Here is a 13593-nt window from a genome sequence, read left to right on the forward strand (position 1 = left end):
TTCAGTGTTTGGCGGTGAAATTCGGAGTCCTTAATGTTTCTACATTAAGATATGCGCAGACAATTTTTTTTCTTTTGATAATGAAAGTTATTTCTTTAAGATGTCATTTTGTTGTTTTATTTATTAGCTACGTTGCCCGGCTTTGCACGTTCTACCTCGAAAATAAACGTTTTGTAAGTGACGCTTGTTCAACAATCAGGCTTCAATTAAAGAAAAAAAATACTACAAAATTTCCAGTCGAAATAATCATTCTCAAAGAAAGAAAAAGGCAACCAAAAGTTCCCGAAAAAATTAAACGTACGCAACCCTCCAGAAATACCACTAAAATCCTTAAAAATAAGTAAGAAGATAAATCGCCAAATAATAATCAAAAAGGAAAATTTTTACCTCAAAACAGCATGCCAAGAAAAAAAGTGGCAACCTTCTGAATGCTAAATTAAAAATGCGAAATGAATTTGCGCAAGCGATAATTTTTCCAATTTAAAATTTCTGTTCCATTAGGCTTAGCAGTGCGTTTAATTTTTTTCCCGGTGATTTTACAGCCTTTTTTTTTTTTGAAATTCGAAGCAAATGAAGGAACGCAATGGGTGTTTTTTGCGGGCTTTCGAATGGGACTTGCATTAAAGAAATCGGGTAGAAAGAGCCATTACATGCCATTTCCTGGTTTTAAAATTTAAACTCGAGCGGTCTGGTTCTTTTTTGGCTTTCGAAACCCCCCCCCCCCCCCTACGTTCCTTCTCGGGTGCCCAAGTACCTCCCTGCCAAATGTGGTCGCGATCCGGCGTAAACTATGGATTTGTATAGGGAACATACACACACATATATATACACACACACATATTCTTTGTTTTATTTATACAGATTTTGAAAGTACATTTATTCATTTTTTAAATTATTTTTTTTTAGCAAACAAGGGTAAAACAAATTTTTTTCTGCGCGGAGTCCATGAAGAACATTGACTCCACTTCTATGTGATGCTTCACTTGAACTAGAAAAATGAACAAGGAAAAGAACAATCGTCTGCATTTTGAAGGTTTTTCTGCATAAAAATCGTAGCTAAATTAAATGGATAATATTCTTAAATTTATCTGCTTAAATAATTTTAAAAAAAATTATAACTGCCCTTAACCTTCAAGTTAAATATTGACTTATTTTCCTGTTATTGAAGAGTTAACCAACATTTTACCTGCTACTTAATCATAGCACGCATTTCAATCTACTACCTTTCCTTGAGCAAAAATCGTAGCTAAATTTAACACATAAAATACTTGAATTACTCTGTTTGAATAATTTTGAAAACTCATGCTAACTGCTACTAACCTTTAAACCTAAATGTTGACTTATGTTCGTATTATGAAAGAGTTAACCAGTCCTTTACCTGATAGCTTATACATAGCACGCATTTCAAACGTCTACATGTCAAACTTTTGCTTGAATGAAAATCGTAGCAAAATTTAATAAATAAAATGCTTGAATTAATCTGTTTGAAAATTTCGAAAAAAAATCATATATTTTGCTATTAACCGTTAAAATAAACTGTTGAATTCTTTTTTTCTTATTGAAGGATTGAAGCATTGAAATAAAATCGTTTTATACAGTAATAGGGCTCGAATACCAAGTGTGAGCAAAGAGGCATAAAATTAGATTTTTTTCCCAATGCAAACGCCTCAGTATTTCTCAGTAACTACCAAAGTTTGTCTTGTTTGAGTAACTCTACGACGTGATTCAATCTCAGAATTGCTGTTTCAATGCGCGATCATGACTAGAGTGCTCACGAGAGAGTTCGGGAAAGTGCACGTATTTGATCTCGCTCAAGCATATATCTCGTAGATTTTTGCGAGAGTATACTTTGAAGCGCCTCAATCCCAATGATCGGAAATAGTCTGAGAATTGGATCTTAAGAAAATGTTTATTTTTGCAATGCAAACGAAAGTAGAGATGTTTTGAGCTTACTGTAAAGACACGGCTTAAAAATTTATTAAACGCGGGAGTGTTAAATCAGCAAATTTAAGTGTAAGGGGGGGGGGGGGGGGGTCTGGGACACATTTTGAAGAAAAAAAATAAACGGTTTAGTTTTGAAATTTTTTGCACTAATTCACCATCTTTTTAATAAGCAAAATCACAACATTGATATTTTTTTTTAATTTAAATTTCATTTGCTTGAAAAAATGGTGTTGCTTTAAACCGCTAAAACTCAAAATATTCTTGGTCAATTTTCAATTTTTTTTCACAAAATTATGCACAAATATCGAAGCTTTAATTTTGATTCGGCGATATAAAAAATATTAATCCAATAAAAAATATTTGAAGACAAATTTTGAAAAATTCGAAGATACTTTTTTTTAATAATATTTTTTGCAGTAAACTTTTTTTTTTTCAAATTTGCCGAATAAAAGTTAAAGTAAGCTATTTGAAAAAGACATGCTCCAAATTTCATTACTTTATCATTTCTTAACTTATAAGAGTTTGAATGCAAAAAAAAAAAAAAAAAAAACGGGAAAAATTGCATCATGTAAAAAAAAACGCGTTTAAAGTTTAAAGTTATATATATTATTAGTCAATTGCATGCAACAAAAGTAATTGTATCTTTCGCTCTAATTAAGATAGAAACAAGATTAAAACGTCCTTTTAAGCAAAAAAAAAACAGGTTTTCAAATATTTTTTTTCAAAAATGCAAATTTTGACGATTTTTGTGTCTCGGAACCCCTTAGAAGCTAGAGATGTTTATCTACCTATTAATACGTGATTTCAAGACATAATGTTGCTTTTATTTCGTTTCAGAGTATAACTAATGTGACAAGGATCGAAATCGGTGTAAACGTAGCAGTGTTTTGAGAACCAATACAAAAAATAAATAAATAAAAATAAAAAGCCCATTCCTCCCGATTCTGCTTTACGTACAGATGGTGCCGAAAAAACGAGTCACGAACCATTCAGCGGTGGTTAAATTAAACGAATATTGAGTAAATTGCTTTTGTGAATACCGTAGCTGTTTCCTATGATACTGTACCTGTTTCCAAATGAAGAAAATATGAGAAATAAACAAATGTGAGTTCATCTATATGGATGGTAGTATAAAAAATAAAATTCAAATCCTACATCATATGAACTTTGTTCTTCATTTCATGTAATTCAAATTCAACTAAATTGCTTCTTTGTATTTAATAACATTTAACAGGCATCCATATTTGAAATCCTTATTCACATATGTCTTTATGTGATGTAGACTAATCATGGAGCAATTAGATGAAAAAATTGAATATTGACAAAATTTCTCTTTTCTCGTCAATTTGGAAGAACATATGAAATTGAAAAATCGGTGTCGCCTCAGTTTCGCCGACACGAAATACTCATACACGAAATACCAATACACGAAATACCCATTGAAACTAGGGATAAACTGAAATTTCTAATCATATACCCGCCCCCCTTCTGATGTGAAATGATCATTTTTCTTCAACTAAAATGCGTACACACCTTTTCAAAAGACCTATTAAAGCCTCTTTGGAATTTAAAACCCTTCTCCAAAACACATAAAAATATTAACAGTAGATTTTAAACTCAAAATAATACATCAGCAATATAGTTCATCACTTAACGCTCCAAGCAACCGCGCTACCGTAACCATGCGAGGGTTACGGTTGCGCAGGGCCCCCCCCCCCCCTTTAGCGAGAGAAGCGGTTTTTTTCCCCTGCAATTTTTAAAGTGTTTCGCCAAATAAACAATGCTAAAATAAAAACGTTATAAAGAACAATCACACTTTACTAATACTACAAATCATATTATTTACTTAGATAAGTAATTATCTTCATTTATAAGAACAGAAACAAACGTTGAAGAAATAAGGAAAACTAAACCCAATAAAAAAAATCCTACCAAATCAAACTATGTACTTGAACATCGAGAAAAATGCATTCAAAAAGCTGTTTGCCGATCACAGCAACGTAGCATGGGCATGGTTCCTCGCAGCTATTGACACTGTCGGCCAGCGCCCTCTCGCAGAGTCAACTTACACCGCCAGCTATTAAGAATTCATAAAACTAAACAATTTATTAAACATTTAATTTGCAATTACAAATATTTCGGTTAGTCTGGTTATAAAAATAGCCTATAGTCTTCCTCAATAAATGGACTGTTCAATCCAATTTTATTTTCAATTCGAACCAATAATTCCTGAGATGAGCGTTTAAACAAACACTCTTCAGTTTTTTATTAGTTAATTAATAAGAAAAATAAGACACTGATGCGAAAATATAAATATTTTTACAAATCATTTTTAGTATTGTTTAGGATTTTTTTTGAAACGTAACCCTCGAGATTTGCCTCATGGCTGACTCGAACCAACGCTCACTGGATCGCTAAGCCTGCATCTTCAGGTCCGGCTATCGTGGCTACGCATATTCAGCGTTCCAAGCATTTTATATTGGAAAATAAATTTTCCCGTTTTCATGACATTTTGTATTGCTGTTGCACTCCTATTAGTCATAGCGGGATGTTATATAGCCTATAGCCTTCCTCAATGAATTCCGAACTCAATGCATTCCGAATGACCTTCCTTCTTGAATTCCGTACGGCAATTGTAAAGCACTACAAAGTCAGATCCTAAGTAGCAATTATCATTTGGTAAGCAAGCTAAAAAAATCACTCTTCTACGACCAAAACTGACAACTCATTTTCAGTTAATTTTGCAGTTACGTCTATGTTCCACCGGTACAGCGATATGATATGAACTCTGTTTTCGCATTTCAAATATAATACAAAATTAATAACTTCTATGCTTGCAAAAACGCTATTACGGTATTTCCTTATTATGTAAAAATCCCTTTTCACGCATAACTACATTTAATTGTAATTTAATCAAGGAGTGATTATATGAGCAAATTAGCAACTTACAAGAGTTCTAATATGGAAGAAATAATGAAAATACTAATCATAAATGAAACGAACTTCGTTTCTGAAATTTAAAAAAAAAATTGCTAATATGCTTTTGAAAACGTTTAGCTGGCATCTACTCAATATTGAAAATCCTTATTCACTCCTAACTACATCTAATGTACAGTAATCATGAAGTACAACAACCATGCATATTGCCATTAAGTTTTCTAAGTGATGCATTAACTAATTCCCATTAAGTAATTACTCCGCTGTAACGTTGCGTTCACGTTTAATGGAACTGAGATTAAACGGCATTTAGTTTACATCTCAGAAATAGAAAATACTTGTTCATTCATTTCTATCATCTTCTCCAGGAACCGATTTTCGTTTTTAATGACTTTTAACTAGCATTTTGACAAATAATAATAATAATAAACTACACAAAATCTTAATATATCATTATTTTGTTCAATTAAATAAACTTTCTTATTACATGTGCTATGTTTTGTAAATTTTCTTTGGGTTTTTATGCTTTTGTATTTTTGCATTTAAAAATATGTGTATGGGAAAAAATATAATTGAATTTCGTCCTACAAAAAAGGAAACGTATTGTATAAATAAATTTAAATGAAAAAAATTTAAATAAATTTAATTTTTTTCATTTCTAAACTTTTTGTAGATTCTTGTATGAAATATATTTATTACCGTGAAAGACCTAAATTACGGAATGTCGACATTTATTGGCGATTCACCTAAACTATTCGCATTTTAGCCGATATCTTTGGTATTTGAATGTTGATATTCACTGGTTCGTGGTAGGACTCTGACCGATGCATCGGCGCCGATGGTTCAACAATTTAGCCATCGGCATCAGCGGCCGATGCTAACTTGCTGGAAACATCGGCCCATCGGCCTAAAAAACATCGAAAAGCAGATGGAATTGGCCGATGCTTTCGAAAAAAAAGGAACCTTTGCTGTTTTACTTTTTAGTGCAAAGTAAATGGAGTTATTGTTTTCACATATTTTTTTTTTACTTAAATTTCAGTATTAATTTCTATTTTAGTCACTCCTGAAAGAATTTTTAATACTGCATTCCGGTACAAACAAGTTAATATTTGCGTCGTTTTTTGCGGCTGGATGTACGTATTCTCTCATAAGACATAACTCAAAAATGGTAAGTTGTAGAAGGTTAACATTTCGTAGGTGGGGTCTGCGTATGTTCCAGTTGTGCACTTCCATTTTTGTTTTCAATCGGGTACTCTAAAAGGCCTATTTACTCATTTTTTGTAGCTATTAATTACTTATTTCAAAGCAAAACTAATATAACGTCTTAGACTGACGATCATTTGGAGATATATTGATGAATTGAAGACTTATTTGGAAACTAGCGAAACCGGTTTTTGTGACATTTTTTTTAGATTCTCGTTGAACCGACGGTAATATTTAATTTTTCGATATTTGTAATATGCAACAAAATAATGCAGTCTTTTCTGTATCGCTTCGGCGGAGTTTGGGACTCTTACAAGAGATACAATTTTGCTTTACATAAATAAAAAAAAGCATTAGTTTCATAACCGAATAGGTTCTTGGTGAGGTAATTGAGATATAGTGTTTTGGTAACGGAAGGACATTCACCTTAATAATAGACTGATTTCATGGCTGAAAACATTTTTTTTAAATTACTTAACAGAAAGTTTAAGAAGACATTGAAAGGATAAAAGTTAACCTATTTATTATATTCGGACATAGACGTTCATTGAAATAACTGTATTTAACACACAAAAAAAAAAAAAAAAAAAAAACGGATTTCCTACTCTGTAAAAGCACAAAGATAAAACTTTGTTTATTCCCTTGCTTTTCTAAGTCGTTGAGTTATTGTGGAAAAATTTATTAGGATGTAAGAAAGTCATATATTTCAGAAGAAAATGACAAATGACTAAATATTAAATTTAAATGGCATGTCTCATTTTTCCTGGAGTTCACCAGCAATATCTGATTTCCAATAAAAAACGCAGCTGGACTACAAATAGGAACATAATTTATTTTTAAAAATAAGAAGGAATTCAACCTTATTTTAGAATGGGGGAGGAAGGTGGATAAATTGCAAAGATATCATCAGCTTTAGAAAGTAAAGGTAGGAGTCTTCCAACTCGTACTTCAAATGCAAAGTTCAAGTACTTCAAATCTTTACTAATAATAAAGCTGAAAGTCTGTGTGTTTGGATATCTGTGTCTTTTGATGTTTGTGTTTCTAGATCTCTGTGTTTCTAGATGTCTGTGTTTCTGGATATCTATTTCTGGATGTCGGTGTCTCTGGATATCTAGATGTCTGTTACGCGCATAGCGCCTAGACCGTTCGACCGATTTTCACGAAATTTGACACATAATTAGTTCGGGGAACAAGAGTGAGCGCCTCCTAGCGATTTTTCGAAAATTCGATTTTGTACTTTTTCTATTCCAATTTTCAGAACATTTTACCGAGCAAATTAAATTAACGTGGACGAGTAAATTTCCAAATTATTGTAACGTGGAACCGTAAAATGGGCGCGCAAATGAACATAGCAAATTGGCGAAAAATCATTTTATCCATCTGTAAATATACAGGCGGACCCAATAAACTTTTAATTTTCTGCTACGGGCAAAGCTGTGCGTGTACCGCTAGTACAAAATAAAATCGGTCGAAGTTGAAATGATATTTTCATTTAAAAAAAATATTGAATAAGAAAAAAAAAACCTTGAAGAACATATTAGGAATTATTACAATAAAAGTCATGACCATACATATGATACTCTGGGTTTGTAATGAGGTTGTTTCTTTCTGTCAAAAGTACCACTTTTAGTCACTGAAATTGATAGAATAAGCAAAAGAAATTAACATGGAGTCAGAAAATTCTTTCTTTTTCCCAACAGTTATTTTTTAATTATTTTTCAAACATGTCTGATTTTTCAAACAAGGCGTGGTCTTTATGACGTCACAAATGATTTACTTCGGCACATGCGTTTTTCGCGTTTCGACGTTATGATAATCAAAAAGAAAATTAAATATTGCGCTTTACGCTTGCTATCAACCATATCGTTGCCAGTACACGTGAGTAGATGTGAATTAAATATTTTACGCTGCGCTTTGGCATCAAAAAATGGCATTTCATCATTTGTGATGTCATCGGCAGAAGCGAATATACAATGAAAGAGCACCGATTAAAGTAAATTTTTAAAAATATTAAACTTAGTCAAATTATTTAAAAAATGATCAGATCCTATGTTTTTAAGCATGCTCTTTCAGAAAAAAATACTTTTAAAATTTGGAAACGACCGCATTGTTCTAATGGAAATTTATTACCTTAATAACAAAGTCTAAAAATGTAAAGGCAATTCATCCTTTTTATCCCCACAGGATGACTGATCTTTAAGTAAGTTTAAAAAACAAAAATAGTGTAAGTTCCAATGTTTTGCATGTTTTAGGCATTTTAAAAACATATTTTGATTATTTTTAATGCATTACAGATATGAATTTAAATCATTATTATTGTTTTTATTATTCCTGGCTTTTGCAAGACTGATATTATGATTATATTGCAATTTGAAGCCTAATAAATTGAGATGTAAGCTTGGCAAGATTTTATTTGTTTCGAATCAAGTCTTTGAGCTGAAGAAAAAACTTCTTAAATAATAGAAAACGACCAGTGAACCACCTCCAGCTCAGTCACTTCCTATTCCGAGCTGATGAGTGCTAATAAGCACGAAACTGCAGTCCTCGGATGTAATGACTAAGCTGACGGTGTATCTTATGTATGATAAGTATTAGTTATTGGTAAATTCGATAGATTGGTTTTCACATTGGGTCATTCCATGTCAAATCAACCAAAAAAAATATTTTCAAATCTACCATCTCAGATTTTCATGAAAATTTCAGGGATTATACTGTTTGACATTCTAAATTCAGATCTACTTTTTAAAAAAATCTATCTTTTTTGGTTTATGAGTTATTGATTTGTTTAATGTGTAAAAACTCACGTTTTTTTTCTCATCTGTTGTGCTTAAAAATGCTACAATTTTAGTTCTATGGGATCAATACAGTTGGTTAAGAACTCATTTTAAAGAGAATTGCATAAGCTTTAATTTGACATGCAACTTGCATATTTCTCTTAAATTTTTAATATTTTTTTAAATTTTAAAATTTAATTTTTTTTAAAGTTAGTGTCTTTTAAAAATTTTGAAAACAATATATGTTTTTTAATATGTTTTAATAAATACATCCTAAAAATTTCAGAGTAGGGACATGATGGGATCAGCAGTTATAGCAAATAATGCAATGGTGCTACTTAGCATTTTTGTTTAAAAATTAAAACAAATATAAATAAATAAAAAATACTTTTTTAAATGCACAAAACTATTTTTGACAATTTTAATTTATTTCAAAATATACATGTTTTAGTTTTTTTTAATAATATTATAAACATTTTGTAGTAAAACTATGAATAGTTCAATTAATTAAAAAACCTTTAAATTTCAAAAAAATCTTAAATTTTGGTTATCTTTTATTCTTTTGAAGTTCAGTAAACAGAACTAGCACAGAAACTTCGAGGATGTAATGTTGAAATGTATAAACACAAAGTAGAATTCGATACATAAAAATACCTTGTGGCAGATAAGTCTTTCATCTCCTCAGTTTGGAAAGTAGCTTTTTACTCGCCTTTGAACTTTCAGATTCTGAGAGATTGTAAACCATTCCAGTTCGTGATGTAGGGTCAACTTTGGTTAGTATTTCCGTTTTATTTAAACCAATACATCAGGAATATGAGGGTACTTAAAGGATGGAGAAGGTCCATGAGGTTGTAAAAAACTTACTTTAACCTCCTCATTTTCCTAATTCCTAAAACACAACATAGTCACCATTCATTATTATATACACATGTTACAAAACCAACTATATCATTCAAGTCCAAATCATCAGCATCATCATGTTTGCTTACTATCCCTTTTGTGTGGTGTGAAAAGGAGTAATATTTAACGAAAACTGTGCTTTTGCTCTTTGGTCTGTAATTGTGGAACTGTTGAGTTCCTTTCACTGTTATGGCTTCTTTAAACCTTGTTTTCAGAAATGCTAATTCTTTTTCGTTATCTTTTTCTGTTGAATATATGAAATCGATATTTTTAATATTGTCTTTAAACCATTAATATAATTGACGGGGGGGGGGGGGGGGTGGAAGAAAATTTAAAATAAAAGTAATTTTAAAAAGTAAAAGAAAATAATGTAACAAAAATTCTAATAAAAAACATTATATATATATATATATATATATATATATATATATATATATATATATATATATATGTATATTAGGGTGGTCCTTATTTTTGAAGTTGCAGATATTTTACGCGACGTCCCCTCAATTTGTTCCATTATACAAATAAATGATCCCTGCAAAATTTTAAGTCAATCCATGAATATTAACACGTGTCCCTGCGGCCCCCTTTTTTGAGTTTCGCAGGAAAAATTGCGGATTTTCTCATTTTTATATAAAAATAATTCTAACGTTTTATATTTAAAGTAATTTTTAACCTCAATAGGTGCTGCTACTTCCAGACCGACCATTCTCTCACCTTCATTCTGTAAAATTTAACATATTACAGAGGGTACATGTACACCAATGGCCTTGGGTCAAGCGTACCGCTCTTCTGCGCTTGTTCGAACCAAGCAGCAGGGGAACGTTTCTTCCCACCAAGATGGACACAAAGGATTCTATAGGCCATTAATGAATGGCCTAGGCTATTAAAAAATGATCTTTGACAGCAACAAATTGCCTCCTCCAGGCTTTGAGGGTATTGATTTACAAAATTCCCTGTGTATGTAATAGGTGTGGCAAATAGAGTCGCAAGGTTTCAATGCTATAAATATAAGTAATTGCAATTATATTTTAATTCGCTGTTCTTTAGTTATAAACAAACATAAATGCTTATACAATTTTCAATTTTTAAAATATAAATTTTAAAAAATCCTCGATTACTCCTAACATAAAAATATACTGTATTTTCCATAGCTAAAATACAAATATAAAAAAAATATCCAGATCAGAACAATGTAGAAATCTATACTTTAAATTAATTTTCTTCTACTTCAGTACCATAGTCCCTTATTATTATCAAATTCTTGCGATTCACAAGATTTAGAAATCGAAATGGATATCTATCCTAAACTGTTGAACTTTTGTTTTCTATAGTTGGTCTACCTCAATGCAAAAAAGCTTGACAACTATTGATATCTGCTCGCCTTTCATCGCTGTTAGACAAATGCCATATTAGGGATTAAGATGTTGTTCATTTATTTACAGCCTTAATAGATGCAGTAAATTTGAATCCAAATGACCTAGTGATCAATGGTACATTCCGTAAGAGAGCAAGAGAAAATTTTCGAGACGTAAAATTAAATTTCATGAATTTAAATTTAGATTTTGTAGGGATACAAAGCTACATCCAAATGTAACTGGAACAAGATCGCCGACAGGATTACCGTGATAGCTTCAGGTTCTAATATTGAACAGCTACAAGGAATTCCTTAGATATTTCTTCAGTTGCTTATGATATCTTATATGATAGCTTTTTATTACTAACTGTTCTAGCTGTAGTGTTTGATACAATGACTTGCAATACCAATGAATTGTGCATGCAATTTTTTAGAGCAAATACTGAACGGTAATATTACATTAGGATTGCCATCATCATGCACTTGAAATCGTACTGCAGAGTGTGTCCTTAAAGAAGTTCTTGCCTTTCTTAGTTCCAGATCAGATATTCGATTATTTAAGCGCTTCAAAATTTTGTGGAAAGATCTCCATCATTCAGAACTTATGACATTTCAATCAAGTACACATACCACTTAAATTCTAAAAGACGAAATTAATGACATATTTATTGTTTGTAAAAAGGGGAATTGAGAAAGATTACAGATAATTCTCATAACTTGTAATAATGTTTCCTGATGAATTTCCTCCTACAGGGATATGTTTTCGGCATCCTGGAACTTATCCCTGAGCCACATGGGTGGCAAAAGGAATTTTTGTTCGAAAATTTTTACATTTAGGAAAGAATTTAAATTGACCTTACATGGAAAGAAAGCAAAGCCCTTCAGTGCTGTTCTACAAAGCTGTTTTACAATTAAATGCTGTATGAAGATATGGTTTTTCGCAGCAACCCAATCGAGACTACTTTGAATATAATGTCTGAAAAACTAGCAGCGTACAAAATGAGGACAAACATGCAGCAGAAGCAGTGATGAAAAATTTATAAATTACTTATGGTTTTAGGGGATAAACTAGCAACTTTATCCGTATTGGATGAAGGAATTAACTTTGAAGATAGGAAAACACTATTCCAAAAAATGCTTGTGATATGGAAGACGTGTCTGATGACTGTTTAACAAATTTCAGATAATACAAATACAAATCTGACGACCAGCAACAGGCTCTGGGCCCAGCTAGGCTGGTCCTAGTCAATTAATTAGTCCCCAATGAAAATCAATGGCCCTCTTAAAGCTATCCACTCCCTTGCTCATTACCGCCTCTTCTGGTAAGCTATTCCAAGTGCCCACGACCCTGCTAAAGTAGTAGTTTTTCCTGATTTCCAAGTTAGCCTGAGATTTAAATAGCTTAAAACAATGACTCCTTGTCCTGCTTTCCCCGCAAAAATTTAACCCATTTACATCTTTCATTTTGATAAATTTAAATAACTGAATCATGTCCCCTCTGACTCTCCTTTACTCCAGGCTATACATGTTAAGCCTATCAAGTCTGGTATCATAATCTAAATCTGAGAGTACCCTTACTAATTTAGTTACCCTTCTTTGAACCCTTTCCAATACAAAAATATCTTTCTTCAGATAAGGCGACCAAAACTGAACAGCATACTCCAAATGAGGTCTTACTAAACTCCTATATAAAGGCAGAAGAACTTTCTTAGATTTGTTTGAAATAGATCTATTGATAAACCCAAGCATTTTGTTGGCTTTGTTACTAGCAATACTGCACTGTTGACTAAACTTGAAGTCCCGATTTATAAAGATACCCAGATCCATAACATTTTCTGCCTGATTTATAACTGAACCCTGTAAACGATATCTCATACGCTTATTTCCATGACCTAAGTGTAGCACTTGACATTTCCCTACATTAACTGCCATACCCCATTTATCTGCCCACTTAGTAATATGATCTAAATCCTCTTGCAGTTGTTTTACTTGTTCTTCATTTTCGACAATCCCCATAACTTTTACATCGTCAGCAAAACAATTCATGCTTCCAGAAATATTTTCATTGATGTCATTCATAAATATCATAAACAAAAGAGGCCCTAAAACTGATCCCTGAGGAACCCCACTCGCGCCTGCTTTGAGCACTCTAATTTTTTCAAAGTAAACTTGCCGGTCACCCAAGACAACCGGTGAAGATTATCAAGAGAAACCGGCTGACTGTTCAGAACAGGCAGTAACCATTGGTAGGCGGACCGCCCGTCTGGAACTGAGATCCAACTACGAGCTTTTTAACCGCAACAACTTTAATATACGTTATTGGAGCTGGAGTTACCGCGGCGGCTGGCACCAGACTTGCCCTCCAATGGACTCCAATAACTGTAGATGATCTGGAATACTTTCTTGGTAAAAATCTTCCTTCTCATAGAATCAATTACGAGTCAATAAAACTGTTTGATAAGTTACAAATACTAG

This window comes from Uloborus diversus, chromosome 6 (assembly GCF_026930045.1).
Source record: "Uloborus diversus isolate 005 chromosome 6, Udiv.v.3.1, whole genome shotgun sequence".
Lineage (NCBI taxonomy): Eukaryota > Metazoa > Arthropoda > Arachnida > Araneae > Uloboridae > Uloborus > Uloborus diversus.